Below are 17,032 nucleotides of genomic sequence, written 5' to 3' on the forward strand. Positions count from 1 at the left end.
GTCCTACCAAGAGAAGGATCCGTCTGGCCGCTGTCTCTCGATACCAGTCGGGAACTTTTAGGCCACAGCGGGAGGAAGGTGACCGGGAGGGCTCGTCTCCAGGGCACTTTCCGTCAGCGGGAGCTGAGTCGAACCTTCGGCCGGTTCCGTTGGTCCAAACATTCGGCAGCTCGTCTTTAGCAGGCAGGTGAACGACTCTGGGATGGCCGTTCGAAGCTGGTTTGATGGTCAAGCTGGAAGTGAAGAGTTGGTCTCACAAAGAAGACGCACGGGAATTTAATAAAGGCTCGGACTGTTACTCATTACCGTCAATGTTGACCGCTGAAATAAACTAAGAACTTATTAACGACAAAAATTTGGTTCAAAACAAAAAATGTGATGTCAGCAATGCGAAAAACAAGAGGAATAAAATTAAAAGTAGACGGGACGAGGAAAAAGCACAGAGAACGAAAAAAAAAGAATCAGGGAGTAGGATGGGGGAGCAGGACCGGGAGTCAAGCCGAAGCCGGGGAACTTTTCAACGAGGCTGGGGGTTGGCCTTTGCACGCTTACCGTCCAATCATAACCGCAGTTCTTAAAAGAAGGCAGGACGTTTCGGTGGTCATTTAGCCAATGAGCAATACTCCTCCTCGAAGGGGGAGTTTTGACACTTAAGGAGAAACTAACGTAATTTGATCTTTGCATTTCTTTTCTGCCTCAGAATTAAATTTAGTTGGCAAAAGGGGAAGCAGACTCGATCAGTGATTAAATTAAGTCTTCTCACATGAAGTTATTCTTAATGAATCATGGTCATTGGCACAGTAAACACATATATTGATATGCTTGCAACCTGATGGCAGGATGAAACATGTGACTCTTGTAACTGAAAGGAGAAAAACAATATTAGCACAAATATCACATTTTAACATGAGGGTTGCAGTCCAGAAACTTATTTGGAACAGATTAGAAAGTTCACATTTGGTAGGTATAGTTCAAACTTATACTAAGCAGAGACCAGGATGATGGGGTACTTGAGACTAACTAGATTTGAAGGAATGTGATAATTCCTTTGATGTCAGTAGACCGAAGGCGTTATCTGTTTCTTGAGTTTAAACAGGTCCTTGGTTGTTCTTTTCTCAGAATATAAATTTCTTCCAAAGTACTACTCTTGACACTTCGGTTTCGTCTTTCAAGCGAGAGGTCTGAGAAAGGGGGGGGGGTTGTAAATCCTGTTTAGAGTCAGCAACAGTGATTAGTGTATGCATTCTTTTAGTCTGCTGCGAAAGGGGTCAGTTTCTCTCCTCTTGATAAGATCAGAGAGGCATCTGGGTTTCTTCCTTCAAAAACAAAAAGGTGAGTTGATTGAGGTGAACCCCTCCCCTTTTTTGCAGAGTAACAACAGAGTCTGAAAAGGAAGAATTTGAGGATTGGGAGTTATCTGAGGTTTCCGTAGTCCTTTAATCTGCCTTATGAACCTACATACTAATAGCTAGGGGGTTGAACATTGAGCACCAACAGAACCTGATATCTAAGGTACAACAACAAAAATGTAGGTGCCTACTTAATCAAATGAAATTGGATCCATGATCTTTTCCTATAAATATTTTTTTGTTTTAATGGAACTCTGGTGTTTCTCTCAAAGTCATTTGCGCAGAGCTACAACCCTAATTCCAAAAAGGTTGGGTCATTCTGTAAAATGTAAATATTATGTAAAACAGAATGTAATGTTCTGCAAATGTAATAAACCAAAATTTTATTTGCAATAGAACACAGTAAACCAAAATTTTATTTGCAATAGAACACAGTAAACATATTAAATGTTTAAACGAAGGAATTGGGCCATTTTTAGAAAAAAAAGATTTTAATTTTATGGCAGCAACATTTCTTTTTAAAGTTGTTTCAGGTTCAGGTGTGAAACATCTCCTTTTCTTTTATCAAGAGTCTGTAAAGTTCTAGAAACTGAGGAGAGCAGTTGCTGGAGTTTTTGTAGGACAATGTTGTCCCATTCTTGTCTAATGCAGGATTCTAGCTGTTCAACAGTCCTGGTTGTTTTTGCTAAAGTTTGTGTTTCATGACAAGTCAAATGTTTTTGATTGATGAGAGTTCTGAACTGCAGGCAAACCAGTTCATCACCTGTATTCTTCTTCTATGAAGCCATGCTAATGAATGCAGTATGAGGTTTACCATTGTCTTGCTAAAATATGCAAAGCCTTCCCTAAGAAAGATGTCAATGATATGGGAACATAAATTGTTCTAAAACCTGTATATAGTTTTCTGAATTGATGGTGCCTCTCCAGATGTTCAGGCTACCCATGCCAGAGGCACTAATGCACCCCTATACCATCAGACAGCCAGGCCTTTGAACTGTGCGCTGGTAACTGACTGGATGGTACTTCTCCTCTTTAGTTTCTAGAACATGGTGTCAGTGGTTTCCAAAAAGAATTTCAAATTTGAGTTTGTCTGACCACAGCAGTTTTCTACCTTGCCTAAGTTCATTTTAAATGAGCTTAGGTCCAGAGAAGATGGCAGTGTTTCTGGATGGTATTCACACATGGCTTCTTTGCATGATAGAGCTTTAATCAGCATTTGAGGATGGCAGGGTGAACTGTGTTTACAGACAATGATTTGTGGAAGTGTTCCTGAGTCCATGAGGTGATGTCCAGAACAGAATCAGTTTTTTATGTAGTGCCCTCTGAGAGCCCAGAGATTACAGCCATCCAATATTGACTTTCAGACTTGTCCTTTGAGCTCAGATTTCTCCAGATTCTTGAAATCTTTTGATGATATTATGAACTGCAGATAATGGATTATTCAGTCTCCCAAATTTTCTGTTAGGGAATATTATTCTAATATTGTTCCACTCTTTTCTACGCAGTTTTTTCGCAGACTGGTGAACCTCTGCCTATGTTTACTTCTGAGAGTTTCAGCCTCTCTAAGATGGCTTTTTTATACACAGTCCTCTTACTGACCTGTTGTCAATTAATCTAATTAGTTGCAAAATGTTCCTGCAGCTAATTCTTATTTAAACCACTTTTTTACAGACTTTCAATGCCCCTTGGACAACTTCTTTGAAATGTGTTGCTGCCATCAAACTCAAAGTTACCTTGCTGAAAAAGTATATAATTTCTTAGTCTAAACATTTGATATTTTTAGGACATACCACTGTAAATAAAATAGGGATTTATAGGATTTGCAGATCATTCTATTCTGTTTTATTTACATTTTATACAATATTCTAACTTTGTTTTTTGAAGTGGAGTTGTTGTTTTTGTTTTGTTTTTTTGTTTGTTTTTTTGGGGGGGGGAGGTTTGTTTTGAAGAAACTAGATTGGAAACATGAAATTCTGACCACTTCATTAATAATTGGCCTTTAGACGTGCCTTTTTGTGTGTTTGAGTATTGAAAATATTTTTGCTGATATGCAAATTTTTTTATTGCATTAAGACGAGAAGTGTCTTTTTATCTATCATCTGCTTTAGCAGGTCTTAATGAGTTAAGTCATATTTTGACTCACCAGAATTAAAAAAATAGTTGCTCATACCTTTAAAGTCAAATTAATTTTAGGCTCTAGCAGTCAAAGAATGTAGAGTCAAAGAATACTGTGAAACTTCAAAAGTTGTTCTCAATTTGTAGATTTATTGTCATCAATGTAGAACAGCTCTATAGGTTATTTTTCATGTTGGAAAAGCTAAACGCTAACTTTTACTTTTGTCTCAAAATAAATCAAGGGTCTAATGTTTTTAAACTCTCATGTTAGTCACGATTTGCTGAACATAGAAGTTATAAACGCATGATCACCAATGTAAAATAATTAATAGAAAAAGAAAAATGTCACTACCGAGAACAGAAGTATCTTTAGAAACCATAAGTTTCCGTCAACACTTTTGTTGAATTGTGAACTTGAAACTCTTCCACCTGAGTGACTGAATCATAACAGAGTCACAGAAATGACTGCCAGCCTGACGAGTGTGTATCAACTGCACAATTGCTCTGTAGTTGCCTTACGAGCAGAGCTCCATGGTTCTCTCCCTCTTCAGAAGTGTCCCGTTTGAAGCATGGGGATAATGCAATCCTAAAAGCACCCTGAACACCAAGCCTGGTGGGTCAGTATGATTGTACATTAAGGCAGAAAGCACATTATGGGCTTAGCTCTACAGACCCAGTCTAAACGTTTGCTTTGCTCTTCAAACCTGACTGTGTAAACTGTACTTAATGCAAAAGGAGATTTCAGATGACCTTTCATCTCTTCTTGGAGGGCAGTGAGTGAATATTATCTTTGGACAACTGGTAATCACACTGAAAAAGAGATGGGACGTGATTCTACCGAACCAAGGTCACATTAGATTTAATTTTCAGAACTTCTGGAGTGGGGTTCTGTGGAAAAGTTATGAACAACTACTAACACATTAGTTGTAGATAGCTCTTTGAAACAAAACCCCGGTTTGAAGATTTTTTATGATTTTGACAGAACTGATGAACTAATGGCTAGTCTGAATGCAGCTAAGAATAAAGTAGACTGCCATTGTTTTGAAACAACTTCAATCTCAAACACAGCAGTTTATGCAAACACTGTTTTTTAAATCTTTACATCACTGTCAGTTCTGCATTGCAGTTATTCAAGCAGGAATAATGTCATTTTTTGCTAGAAGTGTCTCAGGCTGCATCAAATGCCAGCTTGTGCTGCTGCTGCTATTATTGTACTTACGAATAACCATAGAATTCAACATAAATAATCATGTAAGGTTTATATAACAATATTTGCATGAACCACTATGAGATTTTTGAGTTTCCAGTTGTTTTAAGATCTTTTTAGATCAACAATCCACTTTGGTGTTAGCTCCACTCAGACCAGCCATTAGTTCGTTAATCTGGTTAGAAACCTTGTTTCTCCAAACTGAGGTTGTTTAAAGACCTACCTACAACAAGTAAGATATTAGTGATCATAATCTTTACACAAAACCACATTTCAAAAGATCTTAACTATCTCTTTAAGGACACAGATCTTTCACTACCCCACAGTCCTGACACATGAAAACTAACTCCATCCACTTAAAAAAGTGTCTGTTCCCTTTTCACAGTGGCAAACTAAACCTTGCACTTACACTTGTAGAATTGTTTAAAACCAGCTGTGGTGCTGAAACCAAAGTCCAAAATCCTTCTGACTGAACTTACAAAAAAACACTGAGGGTCAAACTCCTTTCATAAAACCTTTTTTTTTTTTAATCGAGGCAATTGTTAAGTCATTTATTTTAGGCATCTCAAGTGTAGTTTGCATGTTAAACAGGTAGTTTTTAAGCAGATGTGTGTCAGCAATACACAATCCAAGATGGGTTTTTTTGTTTGTTTGTTTGTTTGTTTGTTTTTTACAGTTTGACTATACACAGATTAGAATTAGTACAGATTTTTTTATGGATTAGCTAAAAACACCCATTAGTAATTTGTGAAGCATCCCTGAAAATCTGTTGAGATGAATTCCCCTATCAGGCCTGAGTCTTACAGGAATAATGTGAATATATTTTCCACTTATTAACCAGAATGAAGCAGGACCTCTTGTGTTGATAATGACACTAACTGACAATCCAGACATTTTTCTAATTTTTTGTAGACTTACCCATTGACTTCAGCTCTCATTTCTTTTATTGGCTGAAACGTTCTCATATTATGGGCAATTATAGATAGAATATTTGTGAATTTTAAAAACATGTTTAAAAAAAATTAATTGGTAATGTAAAAAAAAATTCAACTTGACAGGTTTTTTTTTATTCTTTATTGTCTCTGCTGAGTCGTTTGTGGTCTGGTAGTGACAGGTTCTGGGTCTCAGACACATAACACCCAACTGCATTCCATCTCAGCTCAGTATCATTAGGGAAGCCAGCTGTTTTTAGTTTGGGTTTTAGCTTGTTTGAATGTGAAAAATACAGTAGAGTCTCGAAAGAAAGACATGCAGTGTTAATGAGTATTTTGATTAATTTCAATGTAAAATAAAAACATCCTCCCTCAGTTCTCTCTGTGTTGCTCTCCTGGTGAGAGATGAAGAGAGAATAGTTGTTTTTTTCTGTTTTCATATTTTTTTCCTTGAAGCTGGAAAACCATCACAGCCAAAGAATGTCCATAGCCGCCCCTGAAGTATTAAGTTAGCTCTCAAGATCTTGAAAGCACCAGGAACTGTTCTGTTTATTTAGGACAACTTCACAATGCTGAATTACTGTTGTTCTTTCTGTGGAATGTTGTACTAATGTTACTGTAATCCTCTATTATCTAGCTCATTGCAGGTTGTTATATAAATGGTGTTTTACTTTTCAGCTGGCAGCTCTGTGGAAAACATGCTTTGTTATTTGTCTTTGGAAACATTAACTCATGTCCCAAAAAATTAAAAAAGAGAAAAAAGTGGAGCAACTAGTACATGGAGAGTTGATCTAAACATCTGTGTTATATTTTTTTTAAACACTAAGATGAGAAACTGATGTGTGAGAAATGGACAACAGAAATGGTCACCTCAATACTAGCTAATACTTAATCCTTAATACTTTGTTACATGTCAGATAGAAGAGCTGCATTCAAACCCTGTCAAATGACAGTTACTCTAATGTTCATAGTGTGACCGAAATGGGGTACCAATAATCTGTGAGGTATTTGATATTTAGACTAACAGGATTGTCACGTCAAGTCAAGTTCATTTGTATAGCACATTTTAGCAACAAGGCAGTTGATAAAATGACATACAGTTACATACAGTTACCAATTGAGAAGCCAGTACCAAACATTTTGTGGACTGCCATCATCAAAACCATCAATTCACATCATATATGTTGGTCAATGTTCCATTTATTATGGTTCAAAATAACTATAACCACATGGTTTTTTAGCCTTGATTTAAAGGAACTCAGGTGCATCGAAGCCGAATGCTGCTTCTCCATATTTGGTTTTGGTATTGGGGATGCAGAGTAGTTTACAACCAAAATATCTGAGTGGTATGGAAGGTTGATACAACAACAGCAGATCTTTAATGTATTGTGATGCTCAGCCATTCAGTGATTTATAAACTAGCAGACGTATTTTAAAGTCTATTCTCTGCGCTACAGGGGGCCAGTGTAAGGATTTTAGAACTGGTGTTATGTACTCTAACTTCCTGGTTTTAGTGAGAACATGAGCAGCAGCGTTCTGGATCAGCTGCAGCTGTCTGATTGATATTTTAGGCAGACCTGTGAAGACATTGTTGCAGTAATCAATGCAACTAAAGAAAAACATGTGGATGAGTTTCTCTAGATCTTGCTCAGACATTAGTCCTTTAAACAAAACACATTAGAGCCAGTGGGAAAGTGAAAAAGATGAACTGGTCTTAAAAGCAGAGGATGATTGTTAAGGGGAAACAGATGATTGATTTGTAACAGGGAACACATGTGTGGGTGGTTGAGGACACAGGAAGCAGACTACACAGCAGAACAATATATAAAACCTACAGAGAAGACAACAAAGAAGAATCAAAGAAACAGTACCCCCCACACACACACTCCCCCCCCCAAAAAAAAAAAAATTAATAAATAAAAAAAAATTTGTTGAGTTAAGAAAATAAAAAGGAAGAATAAATTGAAAAATTTAATGATTGAATTCCTATAAGGTAATCAATCTGGTATTGATCAATATCCAACCTGGTGCCCCTGTTTTAACGAGAGCTTAAGTATTTGGCAAGTTGAGGAAAAAGGTGTCACCCTTCTTTCATCATCATCTATCTGCTACACTTGAGTATTATTCAATTTTTTTAAAATAGCACAAGCACTGGCCCCATTCCACAAGCTTTTATGTATATTGTATATTCACAATATTTATTAAATACAAGTACAAAGCTTTATATAACATGCAGCAATGAATCTTTGTCAGATCTTTCACTCAGATGCTGTTCTGACATAAAGCCAGCAGATATCACTGTGTGTAATCTGTGTTAAGTGCATCAAAGCAGGGTGACATTCATGAAGCAGTTGCGTCAAAGTGGTTCTTTATTTCACGAGGCTTCAGTTTCATCATCACTACAACAAGATAAGTTATTTTAGGCAGAGAAAAAAACAGAATATCTTACCTCCACGGAATGTAGATTAAGGAGAGAATGGTCCAGAACAAAGACCTTAGTGTTACAGCAGCGTCAGGCAATCACAGAATAGAATTCCACATATATGAAGAATCACAGAAACAATAAAACCCCAAAAATAACTCAAACAAAACTTAAATCTTGCAAGGACATAACATAACATCAAACTTGGGAATGTAGTGGTGGAAAAACTGGATGGAAGGAAAGAATTAACAAAAAACTGAAATATTCATTTATCTTTCATACTTTTATGTTTTTTATGTTTCATGGTTAATTTGTAGTATTCTTTGTACTTTTTGTGTGATGAAGTTGTTGTGTTTCTAAAGATAAACAAAGCAGTTCACAGTGGAAAGGAAAAACTTCCTTTTAAAAGGAAGAAACCTCCAGCAAAACCAGAACCAGAACCAGGCTCAGGGCAGGTGGCCATCTGCTTCGACTGGCTGGGGTTTGAGAGGACAGGAAAGAGACGCAGACAAACACTGAATGACTGTTCCAGTTCCAGGTGTAGTTTCTACTGGAAGAAAGACAAAGAATATCATGTTAATGATAGAACTGATTACAGTAGAGCAAGTAAAAACAGTAGCAGAGTGAGGAAATTAGGTTAGTTTCACCCTCCAGCAGTCTAAGCCTATAGCAGCATAAATAAAGGATAACTCATGAAACCCAAGCAAACCCTAACTATAGGATTGATCAAAAAGGAAAGTTTTAAGTTTAATCTTAAAAGTCAGCCTCACAGACAGAAACTGGAAGTTGGTTCCACAAGAGAGAAGCCTGAGAACTGAAAGCTCTGCCTCCTGTTCTACTTTTAGAAACTCTAGGAACCACAGGTAAACCTGCAGTTTGAGTATGAAGTGCATTGTTAGGAACATATGGAGCAATAAGATCTTTTATATAAGATGGAGCATGCTTGTTGAGACACCTAGATCATAAAGAATTACAATAGTCCAACCTAGATGTGATAAATAAACCCCTACATTAATGGACAACTTAAGATTACACTGAAACCGTAATTATCACATACACTCCTGATCAAAATCTTAAGAACAGTCAAAAAATTGCAAGAATTTGCATTTTGCACTATTGGATCTTAAGAAGGTTCTAAGTAGAGCTTCACAATGTTAAAGGAAAAAATCAGTGCAAGAGACAAGAACTTTTGAGCGGGGAATTTTCTGCAAACTGTATCTACACTCAAACATGATTTTTTCAGCTGATCAAAAGTTTTTGATCAACTGATTAAGATTTTGATCAGGAGTGTATTTGCTGGTTGAGTAACCCAATAACCTGAAAAGAACAGGTAAAATGGTGAGATCGGCAACAAGTGGTGTGCTTCCTGCTGTCTCTCAAGCCAGTCTGAGGGGTGACGGCTCCTGAGTTCACCTGTTCACCAGCGTGATGCCCCCCAGTGGCAACATTTAGTATTACACCACCATTAATGTCCTACTTTTTCCCTGAGAAAACCCACAGTTGTCCAGTTTATTATTTAACCCGGTAGTGTTGAATAAGGAAATATTTACAACAAAATGTGGCAAACTTTTAAGGGTGTCACAAAGACATATCCTGATCCAAAATAACACCAAGGTTTATTAAATTAGAACTGGAGGCCAAATTAATGCCATCTAGGGGAAGTGAAAGACTGCAATGTTTATCACTAAGATTCTCAGGTCCAAAGACCACAACTTTTCTGTCCTGAGATGAGCTTTGGAAGAGATTTAGATTGATGTCTGGGGTTGTAGTGTGATGTCTGCCTTCGCCTCCCCTCTTCATCCTTCTTGCAAAAAAACTGAAGATCCGGCCACTGTTGGTTAAGCTTCCCTGCGTGTTGAAGTAGGGAGGTGCGTAGATTTCTCCCCATCAGCAGCTGAGTTGGTGAAATCCAATGCTCCAGTGGAGTGGCTCTGTATGCCAGCAGTCCTCTGCTGTGGTCACTGTCTTTTTTCCACAAGTCCTTGATGGTTCGAACTGCACATTCTGCTTTTCCATTGGCTTGAGGGTAACATGGACTACTTGTGATGTGTGTGAACTGGTAGCCCTTTGCAAACTATCTGAACAACTCAGAAGATAACTGCGGTCCTTTGTCTGTAACCACAGTCTGTGGTGTTCCATGTCTGGCAAAGACCTCTTTAACAGCCTGGATAGTAACTCCAGCAGTAGTGTATCCAAGCTCTGCTATCTCATGGAAAAAAAAAATCTAGGAACAAAAGATATTAGTGGTGTTCTGTGAGTTTGGTTCCTGTTTACCTGTTCCAGTCCCTGATTGGTTGGCAGACTAATCACCCACAGCTGCAGAGGATCAAGCTCATCAGTATTGCTGGGTACTTAAGGCTGCAGTGAGGATCAGATCAGCGCTGGAGCATTGCTTGCCTTTGGTAAAGCTACTTGGCCACTACCAAATTCTGTCTCCTGGTGTTTGCTAATGTTTTTTGTCCTCCGTGTGCTCCTAGAGTTACCTGCTTCCTGGAATCCGGTCTGGTCTGAGTCACTTGCCGCTTCTACACAGGAGTACCCCGAGAGCCACTCACCTGAGTCAGTGCACTGCTGTCTGTCTGCCTCCTTCAAGGAACCAACCTGTCAGTGGAATTCTTACTTGTAAATACTTACCCACACATTGGGAATCAGCGAACCCGGAGAACCTCTACTCGAGAACACCCACCCCGCTGTCTCACCTCAGTGCTGAACACTCTCCACAAATCAGTAAGGAAGAAACATCCAACACTAATCTGCAAACATTGTTTAACTGTTGCCATTACCCATACTAACCACCAACCTTCCCTTCCAGATCCAAAAACTTGTCTACCTTTGCACTGTAAATAAAATCACTTGCCTTTACAGTTGCCTCCTGAGTCTGCCTGTCGCCGAACTGCTCACATTTGACTATTCTGTGAATCCTGACAATAGTCTTTCTTTGACCACTCAAATAGGTCCATGCCAACCTTCTGCCACGGGCGTTCGGGACTTGAGTTGGTAATAGTGGTTCTCTGTTTTGTACTCTGTGTTTCTGACATGTTTCGCACCTCTCCACCATCTGACCTATGTGGGTAGAGATGCCTGGCCACCAGACCGACTCTTTAGCTCTTGCCCAGAATTTCGAAATTCCTTGGTGTCCTTCATGCAGGCACTGTAGAATTTCTGCTTTTAATGGAGGTGATGTCACAAGTCTCCCTCTTTTCATGAGAAGGCCTTGAGCCAGGTGAAAATACATTCTGCCCTGCCAGTATGGCTTAATCTCTGGGTCCAGCTCACTTTTCTGTCACCATCCTGTGTGACGCATTTTTGTTATTTTTTAGTCTTTATCTCCTCCAGGTCTTCTGTCTGTTGCTGGGAAATGAGCTACAACACAGTCCACAAAAACTTCTGCCTCTTTTTCCAGCTGAAGATCTCCTACAAAAGGTGGATCTCCCAGTGGGGCTCTAGACAGGGCATCTGCTATGATGAGGTTCTTCCCTGGGACATTGATAATGTGGAATGAGAATTGCTGCGGGCGGAATCCGTGGGGTAAGATCGTCCAAGCCTCTTGTGCTCAGCAATGGAACCAGGGGTTTGTGGTCTGCCATCAGTGTGAAATATAGACCCAGAAAAAATGATGAGTCTGTCACACGCCCAGATGACAGCCAGTGCTTCTTTTTTAATTTGGGCATAACTCTTCTCTGTGTCTGTTAGTTCTCTTGAAATGTATGTGACTGGTCACCATGAGCCATCTTTCTGTTTCTGTGTGATGACAGCTCCTATACCGTATGGTGATGCATCAGCGGCAACCTTTGTGTCATCTGTGTTGGAATACTGAGCAAACACTTCTGGAGAGGTCGGTAACTCTTTCAACTTCTGAAAAGCTGTTTCTACTTGCTCCGCCCATATCCATTTGTTTCGTTTCTTTAAGAATGAAGGTGATGTTTAAGAATGAAGGAAAACATGCTAACCAATGCCTCAGACACAGATCTGCAGCTCATGGGTGGTTCTAGACAGGGGGCTGATGCAAGTGGCTCTTTGGCTCACTTTTATATTAAATGATGAAATATTGCCCTGTTTTTTGTTTCATTCTTTTTTTTTGCCCCCCATGAAAAAACACTGACTACTCTGGCCCCCATGGTAAATCTGGTCTAGGACCAGCCTCTGAACCTAACTCCTTATAAATATTTTGGTTTTATTCTTTAAAGTACCAAAATTTGCACAGAACTTACTTTTGGCTGTCTGACATGAATTTAAAATATTATATCTGGTGTTATGATTATGTGGCAGCATGAAGCCTGCCTCTAGGATTGAGGACACCTGGTACCTAATGGGTGTGGAGTATAAAAGGGACGCTCTCACCTGTGTGCTTCATGCTGGTATTTGGTCACACTTCAGGGAGAAGGTCGCTTGGTTGGCTTGCAGTGGCTTTAACTTTATCATCGAGTTTGCCTGGAGCCTCCGGTTGGAGAGTGGGGTGATTACAAATTGCTCTCAGTAACCGGTTTAATCTGAGAGATGTGAAATGTAGAGTGGATCTTCAGGGATGACGGTAGGTGAAGTTTGACTGCGGACGGATTAATGAGTCTTTCAATGGTGTAGGGCCCAATAAATCTGGGAGCCAACTTTCTTGGAGTGTCTTTAAGAGTTATGTCTCTAGTGGATAACCAGACCTTCTGCCCCACTTGACACTTGGGCCCCACTGATCGGTGTCAGTTTGCGAACCTCTTGTTCTGCGCAGCAGTTCTTAATAATGCGTCCTTGGTTTCTCTCCATATCTTGTGGCAACGTCGGATGTGAGCCTGAACAGAAGGGACCAGAATCTCAGTTTCCTGATGAGGAAACAGAGGCGGGTTATAGCCTAAAGAGGCTTCAAAGGGGGAGTAGCCTGTGGCCGAGGAGGTGTGACCATTATGGGCGTACTCAACCCAAGGCAAATGCTTACACCAGGAAGATGGGTTATTGTTGACTACGCATCGGAGGGCAGCTTCCAACTCTTGGTTGCACGTTTCCGTCTGGCCATTGGTCTGAGGGTGGTACCCAGAGGAAAGGCTAACCTGGGCCCCCAGGGCATTACAAAATGCTTTCCAAACTTGGGAGATGAATTGCGGTCCACGGTCAGAAACTATGTCTAGGGGTATGCCGTGAAGTCGGAAAACATGAGTGACCAGAAGTTGTGCAGTTTCGAAGGCCGATGGAAGCTTGGTTAGCGGGATGAAGTAGGCAGCTTTGGAAAAACGGTCTATGATGTTGAGTATGACTGAGTTACCTCCAGAAGGTGGTAGTCCAGTGATGAAATCTAAGGTGATATGAGACCATGGTCTGGCGGGACTGGGTAACGGTTGTAGAAGTCCAGCAGGAGGTTGATGTTGAGCCTTATTCCTAGCACACACAGAACATGCTGAAACATACTCCTTTACGTCAGACACCATAGTAGGCCATCAAAAATGTCTCTTAGAGAACGTCAGCATACGGGAAACGCCGGGATGGCAAGTGAACCTGTGGTTGTGTATCCAATCCAATACCTTGCTGATGATAGTTCTGTGAATGAACTTCCTTCCTGGAGGACCGGTGCCTGGATCCGGTTCTGCCTGTTGAGCCAAAGCAATGGTGTTTTCAATTTCCCAGGTAATGGATCCCACGAAACAGGTAGGGGCGAGCATGTTGGTGTCGGTCTTGGGTGTGTCAGAACCTGAAAACTGCCGGGAGAGAGCGTCGGGCTTGATATTTTTAGAGCCAGGCCTGTAGGTGATAACGAAATGGAAACGAGCAAAAAATAGCGACCACCTAGCTTGTCGCGGTGTGAGTCTTTTAGCATTCTGCAGGTAAGTGAGATTTTTGTGGTCTGTCCAGATAACAAATGATGTCTCCACCCCCTCAAGCCAATGCCGCCACTCCTCCAAAGCCAACTTTATGGCCAAAAGTTCTCGATTGCCTACATCATAATTTTGTTCGGATGGAGACAATCTTTGGGAGTAAAAGGCGCAGGGATGGATCCTATTGTCTACAGCAGAACGTTGAGACAAAACTGCCCCGACTCCTGAATCTGAGGCGTCCACCTCAACAATAAACTGTTTTTCAGGATCGGGATGACAGAGAACCGGGGCAGAAGAGAACAAAGACTTAAGTTTACCAAAAGCTGAATCGGCCTCAGGAGTCCAGACAAAGGAACGAAGGGTGGAGGTAAGTTGAGTCAATGGAGCTGCTACTCGACTATAGTCCTTTATGAATCTCCTGTAAAAGTTTGCGAATCCCAGGAAACGTTGAAGTTCTTTTTGGTTAGATGGAACCGGCCATTCGGTTACTGCTCGAACCTTGTCTGGATCTGTGCGGAATTGACCCTTCTCAAAGATGAAACCCAAAAAGGGTACGGGTGCACGTGGAATTCGCATTTTTCGGCCTTGACAAAAAGCTGATTTTCAAAAAGCCTCTGCAGAACCACCCTGACATTAGCCTTGTGAGTAATGAGATCGCGAGAGAAAATCAAAATGTCATAAAGATAGACAAAAATGAATTCATTCAGGAAATCTCGGAGGACATCATTTACCAACGCCTGGAAGACAGCTGGGGCATTAGTCAGCTCAAAAGGCATGACCAGATATTCAAAATGCCCCAGATGGGTCTTAAAAGCCGTCTTCCATTCGTCCCCCTCCCTAATCCTCACTAAATGATAAGCATTTCGGAGGTCCAACTTTGAGAACACTGTGGCCGAGTGTAACCTCTCATGAACTAAATCGAGCAAAGGGAGTGTGTACTTATTCTTGATTGTGATGGCATTAAGACCCCGAAAATCGATACACGATCGAAGAGTCTTATCCTTCTTAACCACAAAGAAAAACCCCGCCCCTAGGGGAGAAGTTCACGGACGAATGATACCAGAAGCTAAGGAGTCTTCAATATATCTTTTCATGGCCTCTCTCTCGGGACCAGAAAGATGGTAGAGATGACTAGATGGCAACGGTGACCCAGGTAATAAATCAATTGCGCAATCGTATGGTCTATGTGGGGGAAGAGAGAGAGCCTTCTGTTTACTGAATACCGGAGCGAGGTCATGATAACACTCCGGTACCGTGGAAAGATCTGTCTCCTCCACCACCTCCACAGACCCTTTTTCAGGGGGAACGCCAGCGGATTTTAAACAATGTAGCAGACAATGCTTGCTCCATTATTCAACGCATTTGTGACACCAATTGAGAACCGGATTATGAATCTGAAGCCAGGGAAAACTAAATATCCGTTGAGGTGAGGTAGCAGAAAACACAAAAAACTCTCCCCTCTCATGATGATTCCCAGAAACCTGTACTTGAAGATCAACAACCTTATGAGAAATTTGGGAAATAGTTTGGCCAGAAAGCCCCATAATGGAGCGTGGAGAATCTAACGGCAGTGTGGATAAGTTGAGTTGGTTAACTAAATCCTGAGATATTAAATTGAGTTCCGAATCTGAGTCTACCAGCGCGGCAATAGGTAGAGATGATTGACCATAAATAATACTAGCAGGTAGCGACAAAAGAGTTGTTGGGGAAAAACCTTCAGAGCCCGGCAAAAACCCCCGATTTATTGACGGGCTGCTCCGTTTCCCCGAAACGGACACTTTGCCACAAAATGACCCTTGTTTCCACAATAAATGCATTCATTAGCACGAAACGTCTCTAGCGTTCCTCCGGTGAAAGCCGTGTCCGGCCTACCTGCATGGGTTCAGATTCAACCGATAAAGAACTGGAAGTAGTCGGCACGTTGGAATGAGCTTCAGACAGAGGTCGCGCAGCATAACCCAAAGCCTTATGGGCAACGGAGTCCCGCTTGCGACGACGTTCTCGGAGCCTATTGTCTATACGGATGGCCAAGGTAATTAGCTCATCCAAACTCCCAGGTTCGTCTCGGGAAGCCAGTTCATCTTTTATAGTCTCCAACAATGAAATAATGAACACCCCCTTAAGCGCCAACTCTTCCCACCCAGCCTCAACGGCAGTAATGCGAAAATCAACTGAAAAATCAGTCACTGACCTGTGTCCTTGGCGAAGGTTGAGTAAGCGTTTCGTGGCTTCCTCACGTTGAAAAGGGTGATCAAAAACTTGCCGAAACTCCTGAATAAATTGTTGAGAAGACAGGGTGTCTATGGAATGTGAATTTAGAAAAGCTTGTGCCCAACGCAGCGCTCTTCCTTTCAAAACTGAAACTACATAAATTATCTTTGAAGCGTGAGATGAAAACAAAGACAGAGAACGCGCAAAAGCTAAGTTACATTGTAGCAAAAAACGCTGCAACGATCTGTGTCTCCATCAATACACTCCGCTGGTTTGAGTTCCGGTTCTCGGACTGGAAACTGGAGAGATGGAAGGGGGGCGGTGACGACAGGAGAAACAGGAGGAATTGTGGGAAATAGAGTTCCCAAACAGTTATCTAAATCGACTAAACGATGTGAAACTTGATCTAAGGTGGAACACGCGTCCTGTTGGACCTGAAACAACTGATTTATAAGAGTCTCGTATTGATCCAACCTTTGTTCATGATGAACCAACATATCTGCCACCTGTCCACCACCAGAACTGTTCTTCGACTCCTGTTTGGGCTGGAGCATTCTGTCACGATTCTATGACGTCGAAGATTTAGTCAGCTTGGTGGTAGACAGACCACAGGAGGCGGAAATCGGGTAAGTGTCTTTATTTACAGTGGAAAAGTGCAAGGAGCAGATTGCTTTGGATCTGAAAATGGAAGAACACAAAAAGGTAAGTAAACGACGGAGGACTAATGAGCGAGAGTCAGGTGAACGGTAAAGAGGCTTACAAAATGTCAGGTGGAGTTCTGCACAGGCTGTAGGATCGGCAGTGGCTTCAAAGGTAAGGATCTTCAGATGATAAATGTTCCAGATACACAGGTGGTCTGTAATCCACAAGGTAGGGCGGTTGTGAACGAGACAGGAGGACGTCAGCGAGCAACTCAGGTGTTTGGCTCCGGTGGAAAATGGACCAGACTGGATCTCCAGGTAAAAACAGGAACACTGACAAAAAGGCAAAGACAAGAACAC

This window comes from Kryptolebias marmoratus, linkage group LG5 (genome assembly GCF_001649575.2).
Source record: "Kryptolebias marmoratus isolate JLee-2015 linkage group LG5, ASM164957v2, whole genome shotgun sequence".
NCBI lineage: Eukaryota > Metazoa > Chordata > Actinopteri > Cyprinodontiformes > Rivulidae > Kryptolebias > Kryptolebias marmoratus.